Source organism: Ischnura elegans, chromosome X (assembly GCF_921293095.1).
Source record: "Ischnura elegans chromosome X, ioIscEleg1.1, whole genome shotgun sequence".
In the NCBI taxonomy this organism is placed as follows: domain Eukaryota; kingdom Metazoa; phylum Arthropoda; class Insecta; order Odonata; family Coenagrionidae; genus Ischnura; species Ischnura elegans.
This window is the reverse complement of record NC_060259.1, coordinates 118,454,632-118,472,445: the sequence shown is the minus strand read 5'-3', so window position 1 is coordinate 118,472,445 and position 17,814 is coordinate 118,454,632. Positions and strand designations below refer to the sequence as shown.

Genomic DNA, 17,814 nt, shown 5'->3' with positions numbered 1-17,814 from the left:
ATATATTTTTTTTCAAGAGTGGGGCTTTACTGGAGGATTTGCGGCGTTTATATTCCCTTATTGTTGATGCCAGTTATCCCCCAAGAGAGATCTGTCTCCGATGCAACAGTTTACGTCCCTCATATCAGTTTATCTTTAGGCTGCCCTACATCAGGCGGCGATTCAGCCGAGAGTGACTTGTGTCCCGACAACATCATCATGGTGGTGATTTAATAAAAAATTCTGTGGAAAAACAAATTTTTAGGTATTCATTAAAAAATGTCTTGCCAGGTACAAGATGGTTCCTTAACCAGAGTAATTTTTAATAGGAGAATACTCAGTCAGGTTTAAATGGAGATCACAATCACTCAATTAACCACGCTTTCACTTAGCTCCTGCTATAATTAAGGTTAGCAATTCTCAAGTAATGCAACACCTTCACTTACCTGCAATGAAACAATTTACATTAACTTATCCCTGTAAATGTATGTAATCAGATGTCAGTTGCCTACTTCAAAAATATAAGCCCTGGTTTTTCCTGAACCTGCTTTCATGACGGCGTGGAATAAGTAAGTGTTATTTTTTATTGATTTGGTATTACAAGAATCATCAGTATGTTCAGAGAAACATTACCCAGGATTCCAGGACACATACAATGGTCTCTCAGGTCGGCCTTTGGTCTGCGTTGGGTGGCAGTGACATGGGGAATACGATCGGGGTGGGACTGTCGTTCTTGTTCTCGATATTTTACCATAAATTCCAAGTTTCCCACTTGTATGGGTCCTCTCCTTCCCTATCAATGCGAGGGTGGCATGCTAGTATTTTTAACAATATTTGCTTTTTTCAAGCCAAAAAATTAAACAAATAGTGTGTTTTTTCAGCACGTCATTCCATGTATGTATGTACACATGAGCAATGTAAACACAGTATGTTAGGTGGGCATATATATGTATATGGTCATCTGCTATATTGCAAGTTATTTTGACTGCTAATAATCAGGGAAAAAGATTACATATGCTTACTACTTCCCTTTCAACAGAGGATATATGTATTCAATTTTTTATTTAGAATCTATCTGAAATGGATGATTATTTTTACCATAATTACTTGTCTCAGGCGTGACATCATGGAATTGAATCAACTTAATAAATAATTTGGGTTGATTTTATTAATAAGTTATAAGTTACAATATGTTAGAGTTCCACCAGATTAAATCTGAATCATTTCTCTCCATATACCGTATTTGCACGAATCTAAGACGAGGTTTTTTTTCCTCCTAACTCCTGCAGAAAAGAGAGTTCGTCTTACAATCGGATGCAAAATTCTCGACGTCAATCGGGTTGCATAATTTACGTCAGAAAAATTATGGACACCTGAGTTTGCCACCTGATAACTATTCAACGAAAAATCAACGTCAAAAATATCTTAACAGTAATTTAGCATATTTAATTTTGTGTTCAAGTAGAAAAAAAAACATTTTCCATTTTTGGGCAGCAGGCAAAAATTCGGCGCGTGCCGATCAGCCGCCGGGTGCACTTTTGCCGTGTCTGCGAGATTGCCTGCTTTACCCTGGGTTTGGCTCCATTCAAGTTAAAGCTCGATCAACTCACAAAATGTTCGTGTGATTGGTTACAATTTACCTAAATTGTAATGTTAAAGCCTCAATGCCGTCGCGGAATAAACTGCTACAAAGTCGTTGCATTTTTCTCAGAGCAACGGTAAGAAGGCAACATGATTTGCCTCTGATTAGAGAGATCGATTCAGTTGTAATTCCGTGCCTTTCAGAGTATTACGATGGCAGAGAAAAGAAGTTATTAAGTTGCCGCTGCCACTGCCGCTTTCAAAAGAAAAGTTATTCAGTGGAACCCCGATCTATCATACCTGTATTGAACATTTTCCTGCATTCATCGTTAGCCATTTCTGGTCCCAAATAAAGTTCCATATAGACAATGTAATTTTTTCCTGCATCTCCGAAGTATCGCTTTCCCCGCATTGATTGTTTGAAGATCGTGGTCCCGATGTATAATTTTTCCTGCATCCATCTTTTGACGAAAATGAGACGAAATAAATAAATATCACGTTACACGAGAACAATAGAAATGCGTTTCACACCCCCCATTTTCTCACCCGCTAACCTTTTTCAGCCTACTTGCTTCAAAGTTCCCAGTTTCTGGAGGTCAACCGCTGCATGAATCACCTATTAGCTCAAAAGGTGTCTAACAATGAATTTCGGCAATTGGTATTATTATTATTATATTATATATATTGGTATTAGGCTGAAATATTTGCAATGTGCTCGTAATTCAAAAAAGAATGAGACCAAGCATGACGTATTTCTAACGTTATTTAAGTATTTGCAAGGAACTAATTGGAAAAATACGATAATGATTTTTGGGGAAACTCTATATCCTAGTAGCTGAGCTTCTCGGCAGTTAATGCCGCAATTTTTTTCTGAAAACAGGATATCAGGTTATTATCAGTTGTCAATTTACGAGTTATACCATAAGTCTCACTTGTCAGAGTTACTGACGAAGGGATATCTTCTCAGGATATTTTGTTCCTCCCTACTGGTAATCCGAATTCATCCGCCCATCTGGCGCTACGCTAATTAGAAAAGAATGGGTATCTTTGGGACAAAAAATTTCATGGCGCAGTCAAATGGCCATGCTTCACCCTCAGCAGTATACTCTGCGTACGCCGAACGCAATAGCATAGCTCGTACGATTGGTTCCCTACTTTCCAGGGTGTCTTGCCTTCATACCACCGAGTGTTTTCCGTGTGGGTTTAATAAAGTCAGGCTTCATTTTCACTAGTTTAATTTTATTGGTCTTCGGACCATGGCCCCTCCAAAGAAATTATTAGTCGAATCAATAATAAGACCTAAGTGTCTCAATAAAGTACTACTATTCCTGTCATTACGCACCAAAAATCCCTCGTTTCCTGGGACATAGACAACCTAGCCAAACATCCCCACATTGAACGTTTTCCCTTAGAAAAATTTTTTCCCCATAGTGGAGTTCCAAAAAAGGGGGGGTCGTCTTAGAATCGTGTTCGTCTTAGATTCATGCAAATACGGTAACATTGATTTCTGACTCTATATTGTTCTCTGGAATTCTACGTTCCTATCCTTACTCTTCAAAAATCACTCCCCATTGTGTTGGAAATTGTCCTCTTAGTAAATAGCAAATATAATTGCACCGTAATACTCTACACACCAGTAAATAAACCTTTCTCCAACCTTTTCTTTTGCCCTCCTGTACTGTGCGTAGAAAACTTTTGTGAAGGACATTGTTGGGTATCTCGAGGGTACCCCATTTACAATTCATAAATTATATGCACTGTTTTAGTATTTCCTGTAATTCAACACCATGTCTTTCTTTTTTAATTATATAATATCTTGTTATGCATAATTCATAAATACATAGGAGGCTACATTTAGGTTTTTACATTTATTTTCTCCGAAATGGCAGTCGAATATTTCATATTAATTGCTATTGCATGTAACTGTGCATTGACTATCATGGAATGGAAAAACAACTACTAAAGGTGCCATCATGTAGAATGTAGACATTGTTGAAGTTGTAAGTTAATAAAATTTATTGAATTCAACTTTTATTCCTGCACTCATATGAATAAACAAGTTTTTTTCTTCCCACCAACAGCTGTGGGGTAAAATTCAAAGTTTTCGAAATAAAAATTGAAGTTTTCAAAAACAATTTAATGTTTAAAAAATCATCCATCACCTAAATAATGACCAAGTGGTAGAGCTCAAATACAAAAATTGTCAAAGGGACAAAATAATTAAAAAGTGAACAAGATTAACGTAATTTGGGGTGACTAAGTTATTCACACAGCACAGTCACGGAAAGGTTGAAACTCTCATGTGATGATCCTCTCAGAAACTCTTTCCCGTTCATGAATGCTTTGGTTAAGGGTTTGCCCCCTTGTATACTAGTATTTATAGATATACTTTCCGTTACATATATATACCTACTCTAACGAATTGATATACAAACTAGCTCTAAACATATGCCCTATTTTACGTGCTCTTTTATTATGTTGCAATTGAGTGGTATAAGTTCTTTAAAGGGCCACAGCCCTCCCCTTGGGTGTCCAATGTGTGTATACACACTAGATAGAGTGGTGATTTTGTTCGAACACCCACTAATGCAGAGAGGTAATAGATACCCCCTGCTTTGGCCCTTATTCTGCATCCACCGCTGGCTGTTACAATTATACTTGCAGAACCTATTGTGCGTGTTTGGTTTTAGTATAAGAAGCAGAGAAGAGTTTCACAAAGAAATAAATAAAGGCCTCTGGACTTATATTACCTTGCGTTCACGCTTTTTGGCCAAGATCCGCCAAGCTGCGAATAATTCAACCCCTTTACGACCCTCCCCTATCAGACCGTTGTGTTTTTTAGTGGCACAGCGCACAGGGGGATTTAGGGGGATAAACCCCTCCCCCCCCCCCCCCAGAGCTCATAAATTTTTTAAAGTTTAATCCATCTCACTTAATTAGATCGATATTACTAATAATATAGAATAGTGTAAGGATTAATAAAGTTTCCCTCAGAAAGCCATAAAACTCACCATTTTGAACCATTTATCTTTAACAAATATTTCTTGGGTTTGCATCCAGGTTAAAGCTTTAATGCAAGCCTGACGTTTTGGAAGACGACTTGTCTTCCATCCTCCGAAACGTCGGCTTGCATAAAAGCTTTAACCTGGATGCAAACCCGATAAATATTTGTCAGAAGTATTCACCAGGAAAAACTGAAATCGTTTATTTATCTTTAAAATTCCGCAATTTATTAATCTCGCACCTACCCCGTATCCTGGAGGGTATTCCATACCCCCACACACCCCGCGGTATTAGTTGCACGCAAACCTCTTTCCCCCCCCAGCCTTAATTGCTAGCTGCGCCCATGGTAACTGCGATTCTTACCTGTGATTGCGATCACCGATAGGAGAATCACTTTTAAAAGTCAGCCGTGATTTGTGGCGATGCTATTCTTGCTATGTATTTTTCCCGATTCCAATGAACGAGCTCCCTATAAGACCTTTGTGTTTGTGAGATTTAAAAAGAAAATACTTTAGTGTGTGTGACTGTTTATTCTAGCGTCTTCTATGCATCTTCTGTTCCAGGCGTCGAAGGCTTAGGTCGTAGCATTTTCGCACCGAACTTCGGGTTAAGCCGACGGACGTTTTCATACGCGGAAGACCAATGACGTTGGGTATAGTTGTCGCGGATTTTTTAGATGTAAACGATCGGAGGTTGTGTCTTGCTGTCGAGAGGGAAGGGAAGCGACCGCTGAGGTAGAAAAATCTCTTTTTCTAAGATCGTGGTAGCAATGTCGGATGCATTCAGGCCCAGCCTGAGACACTCAGCTTAGCGAGTCCTTTAGGGCCATTCTTCGACAGTTAAACCCAACCCTTCAACTCATTTATGATCATCTTCACTGCAGGAATCCGTTGCTATGTGGTTAAATAGTCGATAGTTTTTTTCAATGATAAATTTCGATGAATAGTACTATTTTTTCTTCTTTGAAATGAATTCTTCGGCTTTTTCTGTGCGTAAGCAGTTTTTAAACACAATTTTAGAATTAAAAATTAACAGACTTCTTCGGAAAATGGATTCTGGGGTTCCGTGGGGGAACATGTTGAGCGATCCTTCTGCGTCTAAAGAACGTGAGTGTACATTGTATTTCGATAATAACCATTAATAAATAGTAATGCCAAGAACGCACCATAACCAATCAACCAATGAAGTGTGTGCATCAGAAAAAATCACTATCAAGTGTTGAAACTTTAAAAGCAATTCAATGTGTGAAATGTAACTAAACAAATTCATGTGAAAAGTTTCATGACCTTTTCCACACAAGAAATTAAGAAAAAAATTGCTCAAATATAGCATATATGCCAATGAAAAAATAATTTTACAACAAAGTATGCGTTCTAAAAATACGCAATAGCCATTTTATCAATCTGTATTAATGTTTGCAACTTATTGTGGAAGACGAATGTTGTAGACGTATTTGTTATACCTAGGTTGAGCTGCGAAGTTGACAAAACGGCTAATTTTATGGTGCGCGGAGTCATTTATAGCACTGGCGTGTCTTGATTATTGAATTTTTCATAAAAGAAAAATATGAATCAGAATTGAGAAAAAAATCATTAAAGTGACGTATTATTATTTACTTTCTTCACCAATATGTGCGGTTTTAGAAATCCGAGTTGAGACGAATGGCAACGGTCAATTTTATCCTCATTTGAAAAAGGCCAGATTGGCGCCCATGCGATGCCACTCCTCGTGACGTCACAGGGACCTAGTTTCTATACGAGTAGATAGGAGTTATACATTGTCTGAGATTACCAATGCATGCATGAGGCACAGAGCTAAGGGAAACATGTCTTAATAATCACTTATTAAAACTGGCTAAGGTCGGAAAGTTTTCTTCGTTTGATAAGGTATTAATAATCCTTATGTAAGCCTAGCGCTATTAGCTAGCAGGGTACTCGGCTACCTGCTAGCATCCTGCGTCGTATCAGCGCCCAGAGCCTTGCCCCAAGAACAGCTCACACCGCGACAGCGGGAACCAGAATGACGTCGCACGGGCTTTACCCAGCATACATACTTAGGCGTCGCGTTTTCGCGCGCTTGAAAATTTTCACTTTTCATTTAATCGCAAAAAATAGATATCGTCATTTAAAAATATAAAAGCGTGAAATACGTACTCCAGGAGTAATTATCTTTTGATTTAGGCAATAAAAAATAATAGGAAACCACCCTTTTTATGAATTAGGAGATATTTTCAGCAGAACGCATAGATATGGGAATTGACTTCCAATGGCTTGCCTCAACCATGCGTTACACCACTTTGCCACGTCTCCAGACCAGAAGAGAGACAGAGGAGAGGAAACCCGGCGCCACGCCGAAGAACCGCGATATTGTTGTGAGGTGACCTTGGGAAGAGACTTTGAGCGCTGATACGACGCAGGATGCTAGCAGGTGGCAGAGTACCATGCTAGCAGGTAGTGCTTGGCTTAAATAAGGATAATTATTACCCTATCAAACGAAGGAAACTTTTTAACCATAGGCAATTTTAATGGGTGATTATCAAGAGATGTTTCCCTGAGCTCTGTGCCTCATGCATGCATTAGTAGTCTTAGACAATGTAGAACTCGTATAGAAACTAGGTCCCTGTGACGTCACGTGGAGTGGCATCGTATGGGCGCCAATCTGGCCTTTTTCAAATGAGGATAAAAAATGACCATTGCCATTCGTCTTGGGACTAACTGGGATTATTAAAACCGAATAATTAGTATATTATGAATACACCAATGGTGGGTAACAAATCGCAATCAATGCATTACGTTTTCTTAGACGAAGGAAACTAACCTATTGGTCGTGCCCCTGGACAAGTTTATTATTATGGGATAGGTTGCCGCCAATAGGTCTCTGAACACCTATGTAGATAAAGACGTTTCTGAAAAGTAGGTGTAATTATTAAGCTCAAAGTTATAACAATATGGCTGTAAAGTCATCTATTTTTTTATTATGAGCATTTAAAATACGTCTTACAAGCCATCAAGGAAAAACGTAAATCGCACCGCCGCCATCTTCAATGACGTCAGCTCATGCAATAGTGTTGTTCTTAACCACCTTGACCGTGTGCATTATTGAAGTTTACAGTGGAGATATTGTGGTTATTACGCCGTATTTTTCGTGTCGTAGTTATTCCTCGATATATCGCAGCGTATAGCTTCAAGTACTGCATTGTGCCTAAGTGCAGAAATACGGCTAGAAATGCTCCAAATAAATATTTTCATACGGTCACCAAAGACGTAGAATGAAGATTGGTTCAGATGAGAAAGTGCCGACGAATGTGAATGAATGAAAAAATTGAATTCTAATATTAACGCATTGTTTATCAGATTTGACACAATCCTATACCTACTCATCTTCACCAGTGGAAAGTTTTTTCACTTGCTGGCTTTATCCATTTCGAGGGGATCTCTGTCCGACACTTTTTTAAAAATTTATATTCCTCAGGGAGACTAATGCAACCATATAGAGCAACATTTGAGAAGTTTTACTTTAAAAAATAAAATATATATTTTTAAAACATACCTTTCTCGTGTACTAGTTGTAACTATCCTTACGAGCAAAAACAGGTTAAATATTTTTTAAGATCTCTTAGTTTCCATAAGGTGAGGTGGGGTAAGTGCGACTGCGGGGTAAGTGCGACCCCCCTTCAGGTAAATCGTATTTCCGTTCTCGAAGCAGGTGGCGGTCGTGCAACATATTCCACACATTGTTATGAAACCAGAGCGAACGACTTTGTAATACTTATCCCTTAATTTCTCGTTCCCCATGCTTAGGAAATATACCCGTCCGTTCATCTCGTAGACTTAGTTGGTTGTGAGGAGAGGCTACACCGCAGTTCCCTCTGAATCAACGCATCGGAGGTGTTAGGTAAGAACTATATCTTGTTTTCTCTTCTTCATGGATTGGTTTTCCTTGCTTTACTTTAAATTTAGGAACTCGGGTCATTATATTTAGTTTAGATGGGGGGTCGCACTTTCCCCGTCGTAACCATTCATTCCTACCTTCCGGGGCAAGTGCGACCCCGTTGCCTGGGGTAAGTGCGACCCCGTTGCCCGGGGTTAATGCGACCCCCTGCCGCACTTACCCCAGGATACGAGGTTGAAGTAGGTATGGATTGAATTTTTAGCTTCTGTGTAACAGTGTTTGCGTTAAACTTTTAGTTTCTGTCTGGCAGTTCTTGCGTTAAAATTTCTTAAATAAATGTTGCAAAACACCGACGTTTATAAAACTATGTCTTTTAATTAGAGTCCTCTCATTAACTCTTATTTCGAAGGTTTATCTGATAAAGATAGCTTACTTCAGTTTGTTGATTGATTATGATAGGGCATTGGATATCATGTCTTCTGACGAGGAGGATGTAGACGACATGGCATTAATGCCTGAAACAAGATAGCATGAGCCGAAAAAGCTTAACAAATTCGGTGACTAACATTCAAAGTGGGGATTGGATTCTGGCTAGGTTCAGCAGCAAAAAGTCAGATGCTCACTCTGCAGGGAAAATTCTGGAGATTAATGAATAAGGTGATGCCGTGGTTTGATTTTTGAGGACTTTTTTGGAACTGAAATAAGTTTCACCTGTCCATGGAATGAGGATTCCAGCGAAATACCTATGGAAGGTGTTGTAAAAATATTACCGAAGCCGTCTGTCGGCCGTCGACCAGCCGGCTTACAAATGTTATTTTTTTTATTTCAAAAAGTATTTCAAATACTGTTTTAGATTTCAAACTCCCAAGTCAAAGGTTTTGCGCATTTCAATTTTGCCCAGCCCTACTTACACAATACTTGAACTGCTCTCAGAACTAGCTATGCAATCATTGCAAGAAAGGCTGTTAACTTCCACCTCACCGTCCTCCTCAAAAACTCGTGCCTCCACATAATAGGTTGTGCTCGGGGCACACACGAGCTCGAACTATACATTCGTTTTCATTGTGCATAATTTGCACGCAACCAATGGCAATCTGAACATATGTTTAGATTGTGCCAATGGCGTCGTCAGCGTAATCTTCCCGTCCGACCCTAATGAATGGAATTTCATTGTTAAATTTCATAAACACATTTAATATTTATTTTACAAGAGCCGGTGATATTATATTTCCATGGCTATGCATCTTCACTCCCCGGCTTTCAACCTGCATTTAGCAATTTCTGTTGCTTACGTAAGTAAACATTGCTGCCGTTGTAATTTTCGGCAAGTTTCCGGTGTCAGCCTTGGTGAAACCAGGTTCCGTGGCGTTTGTTTTTTACGATAAAACCTCCGCAAGATGTATAAGAAATAAAATCTCACGTCAAAGTCGTTAATTAAACCGAGAAATTTGGTGACAATGCGCAACGCCACTGGATTTCCCACACGATTGCATGAGCTGACGTCACTTTCCGGCTGGCCAATGGAATTGCGTTTTGAAGTGGGTGTGTTTTTGGAGCTGTTTCGGTCATTTATTTTCAAAGTTCTTAAGAAAATATGTGAAATGAGTGCATTAAAGTGGCCTATATGACAATTTTACTATATTTTACGATTTTTAGTTAGTATTTGAAGGGATATTAAAATTTTGTCCAGAGACCTATTCAATTTATCATGTACACTGCACACAGAATGACTTTGAGAACCAAGGCAGAAAATGTGAAGGCGGCGTGAACGGTATAAATGTACATGAATGTTGAGGACCATAAACCTACTACAGACATTATTGTAAGATGGAGGAAAGCGAATTGAAAGCAAGGAGAATATGTAATGGCCTCAGGTGGGGGATGGTATGAGAAATTTAAAAATAGACCTATTGAAACTGATTGATGCTGAAAAGTACAGTAACACCTCCAGTTAACTCACAGCGCAAATAAATGCTGGGGAAATACGATAGCCCAATCAATGTATAACAACTGCTTAGGAAATACAACATCGCTGTGCCTAGGAGTGCAGCTGACGGAGCAATTAATGTACATGGAAACCTCAGTGCACATGTACTATTCAAATACTAAATTCCAGACAGCTCCTTGACAGCTAACGCCATTAAGAACAACTTCATTACTAAACTATTGTCCAATTAACGGCCTTGTGGCTTCTGGTCAAATTTCGATGAAAACTCTCCATAACAAAAATGAATGTTATTGAAAGAGACAATGAAAGATATTATTTAGAATTTAATTAACTTAGGTTTTAAAATTGGTAAAATAACGTCATATCAATTGAAGCTAGCAAAATCCAAGATTAGCTCAAAATTTAGGCAACTTGTGCTTGATAGGAAGCATCAATTGATAACTTACAGTGATACTGTGGATTTATGAAATTCGCCGATTCCGTAGAATGCTAACTTGAAACGAAGCTAATTAATTATTTTAAAGAAATTTATTTGATATCAATATTTTTATTCCCAATTATTCACTATGCATTCACAAGCAGAAAAACCTACCTCCAAGCTGGACGTCGTCTTCCTTGGTACCACCACGTCATCCAAAAACGCGCATTGGTGGTACCACACCAACGATGGCACATAGATATCTTCGGGCGCTGACCCAGTCCTACCGCTTGCCTTCACTTTCTTCTTCTCCTGCAGATACGTGGACCGTATATTATTTATTTTTTTTGACCGCTTCCACCGACAAGTTAAAAGTCTCGGCCAGGTTCAAATATGCTCGATTTTTCAAGCCAAGCCTCCGATACTCCGGTGCTTGAATGTTCCAAAGGCATTCATGCCTTTGATATTCATCGATAAATTTTATCGTGTCTGCCTCGGTAAACGGTACCCTCCGGCAACTCATCTACTCCTATAGAAACTAGGTCCCTGTGACGTCACGTGGAGTGGCATAGCATGGGCGCCAATCTGGCCTTTTTCAAATGAGGATAAAATTGACCATTGCCATTCGTCTAAACCAATATTTCTAAAACCAAATAATTTGTATATTACGAATACACTAATGGTGGGTAACGAATCGCAATCAATGCCTTTCGTTTTCTTTGATGAAGGAAAATACCATATATTGATTATTCTTATTCACCGAAACCGATAGGGAGGCATAATAAAGGACCACGGAATTTTGGAAGGAGCACACGAGGTTCAATAGCAATCAATTGACCCATTGGTTTCGAAGTTAGCAGAGATTTACGTTGTTTGCAACAAATCCATCAATTTTAATTGTATAGACAATATGTTTTTGCAAACTGTTAATACAAGTTTTGTGTTTCTTACGTCAAAATTGCTAACTACTGGAACGAAAATTACGGCGAAATAAACGCAAAAACGGGTACTTTTTTTTGAAAAAAATCAAGTAAGGGAAATGCTGTGGAGCTGAAGATTTTTTAAGTAAAGATTTTTAAGTTCCACAGTTAAGTTTTTTAAGTATCAACAATCCTTATTTAAGCCAAGCGCCACCAGCTAGCAGGGTACTCTGGTACCTGCTAGCATTCTGCGTCGTATCAGCGCTCAAAGCCTCGCCCCTAAGGTCACCTTACTTGCGGCAGCGGGAACCAGAACGACGTCACACGGAGTTTACCCAGCATTCAAACTTAGCCGTCGCGTTTTCGGGCGCTCGAAAATTTTCACTTTTCATTCAATCGCGAAAAATAGAAATCGTCATTTAAAAATCTAAAAGTGTGAAATACGTACTCCAGGAGTAATAATCTTTCGATTTAGGCAATAAAAAATAATAGGAAACCACCCTATTCTGATCGCTTTGTCTCTTTTGCAAAGCCGTTTAAATTCGCGGTGAGAAAAATTCGCTGATTATAAAATTCTTTATTTTGTAACATTGGTGTCTCTTGAATTAGCGTTTGCCGAATCTTTCCTGTTCAAAATAAATGTGCCGAGGTCCTGCCCAAGTGTAGTGCACAGTCCCCGTGGTACGTCTCGTGGGGGACATCTATGCTGAAATGAGCCGATGGAGAAATATGACGATCGTTATAATATTATACTTATGGATTTATGATTCCCCACCTCACCTTACGCTTTTACTTTACTGTCGAATCTATTGTATACCGCGGTGAGAGTTGGTCTTTTATCCCTCGCTTCATAATGAATCAGGCAATGCACTCGGAGCTAAGAATGCCCATTCGAATCCACCGAAGTGAGTAATAACTAAAATTTGCGCGTGCGGTAGACAAGGCGCATCACTGCCGTTTAACCGGACGTACCTATGCAATTTTTTAGGGACTAACAATTTGTGGGGTCATGTACTGACTGGTTGAGTTGATCGTGGCTTTAGGCCTTCGGCATGACTCAATATTGATTTGAGGGTGGAGAAAATTTCCGATCGGTGCGAAGCCACTCAGACCATAGTCCAGTTTCTGGATGGCCGTGTGATGAGAATGTCGAGTTTTTCCGAAAGGCGTGCCTTTTCCGTCTTGTGAAGTAATTGTTCCATTTTTCAATAAATTTAAGGAAGTGATTTATGCATCTTAAAACGTTTACTGTTCGTTGCGCATTGTGAACAAGTGCATTGGTCTATAAGAAGTGGGATAAAATCGGAATTTGGAAATCACTGAGTCAGTCCATGGCATAGTGATAATTGTGTTCGATGGTGTGTGTGTGTGTGTGTGTAAGCACATGTGGTGATTGTATTACATTGTGTTTAGCATTTTGTGATACAATGAGAGTTACAGAAGAGGAATAAGACATCAAACGATACTCGGACCTTAGGATTAAACTTCATTCCTGTTGAAAGAGTCGGGGCTACAAATCCAAGGAAACAAGCAAGTAAGAATGATTTTAACATTTTTAAACTAATTATTAACTTTATCTAATAATATCCCCATGAAGTTCGGATCACCCTCGTTTGTAAACCAGTTAAAATGCATAGCGAGTGGCAGCTGAATGGAGAATCCTATATTTGATAATATTATAGCCTCTTTCATTTGAAATTGGCACTCAGAATATAGTTCAATTGTTGGATAACCGTTTGACGGGTGTTGATTTTATTTCTCTGTGGTGTGCCTGTTCCGCCTTGTGAAGTAATTATTCCAAATTTTCCAATGACACGTATTATTTCCTCGTAAATTCAATTCCACGCATGTGAGAAAATTATTATGTCGGAAAATTTATAATTGTGAAATTTGTAATAATTACTTACTCTTAGTTTAGTTAGAATTCTTTGCCTTAAAGGCGCAGCATTAGTATAGTCTCGGAGACAAAAACCTTACCACCCAGGAGCCGAAATTTTTCTCGAGAATAAACGTCGAATTGGCGACGACGCTAAACCAACCTTTCGACTTCGCAGAACAAAAAAACCCTCGTGAGTTTGAAGGGAGGGTCAATTGTTCGGACTCGAGCGCACCCAATCACAAAAATCACTCTGCTACTCAAATTCCCTTCCTCAATAACTAATCACTCCATTTGGACCCCACCTAAGAAAAGTCTCTCCCATTGCAGCGCTTGTAGGTTTGTTGTGCTCCCACGAGGAGGCGTGGTTCATCTTATGGTCTCCCACCTAGCGCGAATTCCTCGCCGCGTTGACTTACGAAGTAGACTAAAGTTCTCATTTCCTCCGCGGCTATAATTTCAATAATTATAGTGCGCTTTGCTGGGAAGGATGTGTGAGAATACAATTGAAAATGCAAAATGTCGCATCCATAGAATATGTCGCATTTGATAAATGGAAATGCCATCGTGATCGTGGTTATGTGGGATGTCTGACTGCTACGTGACGCCTTTCACAACATTAAATTTTGGCAAAAGCGACCCCCCCCCCCCTTGGCAATGACTTATATTGAGGTCATACATGCGTGTTAAAGATTCAGCTCAGAATTTTCAACGTTTAAAGTAGAAATTTAATATTTTCCTTTGGGAAAATATTCCTTAATATCGTTCTTATTAACACGTTGGTATCTGAGTAATATAAGTTTGCACTTATGAAGGCTGATTTTATAAATTAAATCGCATTATAATGAACATATAATAACATTTTTCAAATTTATAGCGACAAATATATACACAATTAATGTAAAATCTACTGACGTACCTTCTTGAAGTTGATCCATGCCCCAATTCCAATGCCTCCAAGTAATAATAAATTAGGTACTACTCGAAGTGGGTAGGGCAAGTGTGAGGAAAGAGTTTTTCAATTACTAACTCCAGTCTGTTTCATAGATCCTACAATTCTGGAGTTTTGTGATTGGTGAAATGCCGATTTAAATAAACTGCCTAACATCCTATTCGGTAAACACGTATGTCCATCATATGTATCACGTGACGTGGGAAATTCAGACATTAATGAACCCGGGGATGGAGGAAAATTAGGTACATATCAAAATGAAATACAATATATTAAAACTTAAATACTTTAAAATAAAATACTTTAAAACTTAATAACCAATATAAGGCCACTAGGCTTCCCTCGAATGATTTCTCTTGTCACTCAAATGCGCATCAATTTGTTAATCGTGCGTACATATGTCACGTGATGAAATACCACATTACCATTGACGCTCTGAGGCATGTTGGGACCAAAGTAGTGACGTCACCCGTCCATTAACAATTATTACTATGAGCTCTATTGGTATGTACCGGAAATTTTTATTAATACATGGAATAAGCAGTCATCACTACGACATCCACGCATACAAAGTGTTCATAAGACGTCCGGAAGTTAAAAAAACACTTTTCCCAGATGTATTATAGGTAGAGCTACTCTACCGGCTAAAATTGGTTCACATGGAATATTTTGTGCACCATCCCGGCGTTTTGTGTATTTTGCGTATTCCCCTTCCCAAATTGAACAAGCCATGGAATGAAATTCTACAAGAGGGTTTTGTGTTGGATCACACCACTCAAAAATTCTATAACTCTGCTAAGGATGATCATCAGCTGATGCTGGCTAAAATTTCTATTGATATTATCCGGTATCAAGTCAGATAGTTGTATCTACCAAGGAAAACAATCGTAATGAAATTAAACTTCTGATATTCATTTCAGGATTGATTCGCGATTTGTTCTGTGATTGAAAGATTAAGTGGTTTATTGTTCTGATCCACCATTAATCAAGTGATGAATTTATTTGTGAACAAGGCTTTGGCATAGCTGTACAGTTACGGGCGTCGAAAATTCGGATTCATATTTAGCGCAAAACAAGTCGAGGTGAATATAATTTACTTACATCAACATAATGTTATGTCTGTTGGAAACACTTCGTGATAAATTTTTGGAAATTGATGCCTATTGTGTTCGCGCGCAAGGACATTTCGTGTATGGAGTAGCTGATATCCGTAAACACCCTTATAGTAACCTAAGTCAGACCCACACTCCAAGAAATAATAAATTAGGTACTATTCGAAGTGGGTAGGGTAAGTGTGAGGAAGGAGTTTGGAGGTGGGGGCTCAAACGGTTCCTCAAAAATGTGCGAAAATCTGAAGGTCGTGGGAGGTAGCAAATCGGTCCAATAGTCGCTTGTTAATTCCATGGATTGCATTAGCGGAGGGTATATTTCGAAATGAATTTAATTTAAATTTCGATCTTTTTCTTCCATTATACACTGGAGACGCGCAATAGCAAGGAAAATACTCGTCGTCACAAGTGGAATTTTTTCGAAGATAAATTCCCTCCCCAAGAGGGAACTCTCTGAATGCATGTTCGTATAAAATTACTCTTTTACCCCGTCCTAACATTCACTGAGCTATCCAGCGGTCCAGACCAATTTAAGGGTCATCACCAAAAAATGTGAATATCACTTAGGATGGGGATGAGGGGCGCTTGTGAGAAAAAGTAGGCTTATTGGAATATACAAATTAATGGTTATGGGAGTAGGAGGCGAGTCATCTGTTTTGCAATATTTAATCTTCAGGTTTGTGATGGTGAGCCGTGGAGGGAGTTGGTACCCCTGTATAGATTGCAATATCACTTGCATGTACATGAAAATTAACTTTTTCACTTACGATTATTCCGGTGTGTTTCCGTTCCGCAAACATGCACGTAACGGTGTCCCCCACCAGATTTTCTTCTCACTTCATAGGCGTGACAACTGTCCCGACGAACACCGGGATCATTTGGCAGGACGACTCGTAGTTCAGCAACTGCAAAATTGCACACGCTAGAAATATAACTGGAAGTCGGGACAGTTGATAATCATCATAAATGAATGCTTTGAATAAATGCTAAGTATTATCTTCATCTGCAGTACTTCTTGGGAATGTATAGATAAAATGATTAAATGAACCAATGGCACCAGAAAATGTAAATGATTAACCACAGATTTGTATGCTAATTAAATCTTGCTAAGAAACAGGAATGTAACTTGAGGAATTGAAACATTTAACTTTTATGGGACTGAAAATTGAGAAACAATGCCGATAATACATTAAAATCCACGCGATAAGTTTCGGGAATATTAATCATGGGTGCCAATTGAAGTGACGGTACTAAGTGCACGACTGAAAATTTGGGTTGGGGCGTAGAAGTTTAATTGAGTGGGATCATAAAAATCTAACCAATTTCATCGCTCACTCATTTCCTCAAACTAAGTGTTGGTTTGTATGCACGCAAACATGGAAGTGATAGCTGAAAGGAGAATAGTATTGAGTGCTGCGTGAAACGGTTTTCCGAATTTCCGATCTAAGATGACGGCACTTAATAGATAGGACTTCAACACTCACGTAATAATCACGATCACTCAATTGGATTTTGACTCCGCGAGCACCTCCGTACCAAACCTTCTCCTTTCACTCCGTAACAATCAGTAAATCACATTCCCCGTAAACAGAGAAGCAGATACAATGCTAGACCATAGGATCGTTGTCAAAACACACGGCGATGAAGAAGGATGCTGAAAAACGCACGTAAAAGACAGACACTAAGAAGTTTTCATTGCATTCCCGAGAGATTATCGGAGAATACCAAAGTTCGAAGTAATATCAGTTCTTACCTTTTATCAGCTCTTAAGGAGCTATTTAGAGTTTGCTATATATTGGTATAGTATCATTTAATTAAAAAAATCGACATTATCTTTGAATTTTGATGGTAATTTGTCGAGAAGCCGCGCACTAAGTGATGGAATGAAAATTATAATGGCAATAAAACTACACAACAATTTTGTACTCGCTCGCTTAATCACGATCGATAACGTGAATTTCGTCCAAATAAGCCGCTGTTTGCGCCAGGTTATCTTCTAACTGAAGCTTCACTTGCACACAATTTTCACTCCTTTTTAATTTCTCCAGCGTGGTATGTGTGCAATAAACAGTCACGTCGCTGCATCCGTGAATCCGTTGGGCGTCACATCGATGTAAATGGTGTAACTGACGGTGGT

At 38.9% G+C, this 17,814-nt stretch overlaps 1 protein-coding gene and 2 long non-coding RNA genes across 5 annotated transcripts in view; 2 read left to right on the top strand and 1 right to left on the bottom strand.

Annotated features, from left to right (window-relative positions):
* The window catches only part of LOC124170548 (Golgi reassembly-stacking protein 1-like), an 89,390-nt gene extending 88,572 nt beyond the window's left edge, over positions 1-818 (top strand). The window contains exon 8 of the transcript XR_006867490.1: positions 18-818. The gene's annotated coding sequence lies outside the window, so the exon portion shown is untranslated. The remainder of the gene's footprint in view (positions 1-17) is intronic.
* Positions 23-17,326, bottom strand: LOC124170554. Its single transcript, XR_006867507.1, has 3 exons — positions 17,162-17,326; positions 16,445-16,582; positions 23-222 (listed from the first exon to the last, which is right to left on the bottom strand). It is a non-coding gene; the product is annotated as an uncharacterized LOC124170554 (long non-coding RNA).
* Positions 12,634-17,814, top strand: part of LOC124170550 — a 72,462-nt gene continuing 67,281 nt past the window's right edge. The window contains exon 1 of one of the 3 annotated variants that reach the window (XR_006867501.1): positions 12,634-13,274. This is a non-coding gene — a long non-coding RNA (uncharacterized LOC124170550). The remainder of the gene's footprint in view (positions 13,275-17,814) is intronic. The other 2 variants (XR_006867503.1, XR_006867502.1) reach the window with 2 other exon arrangements.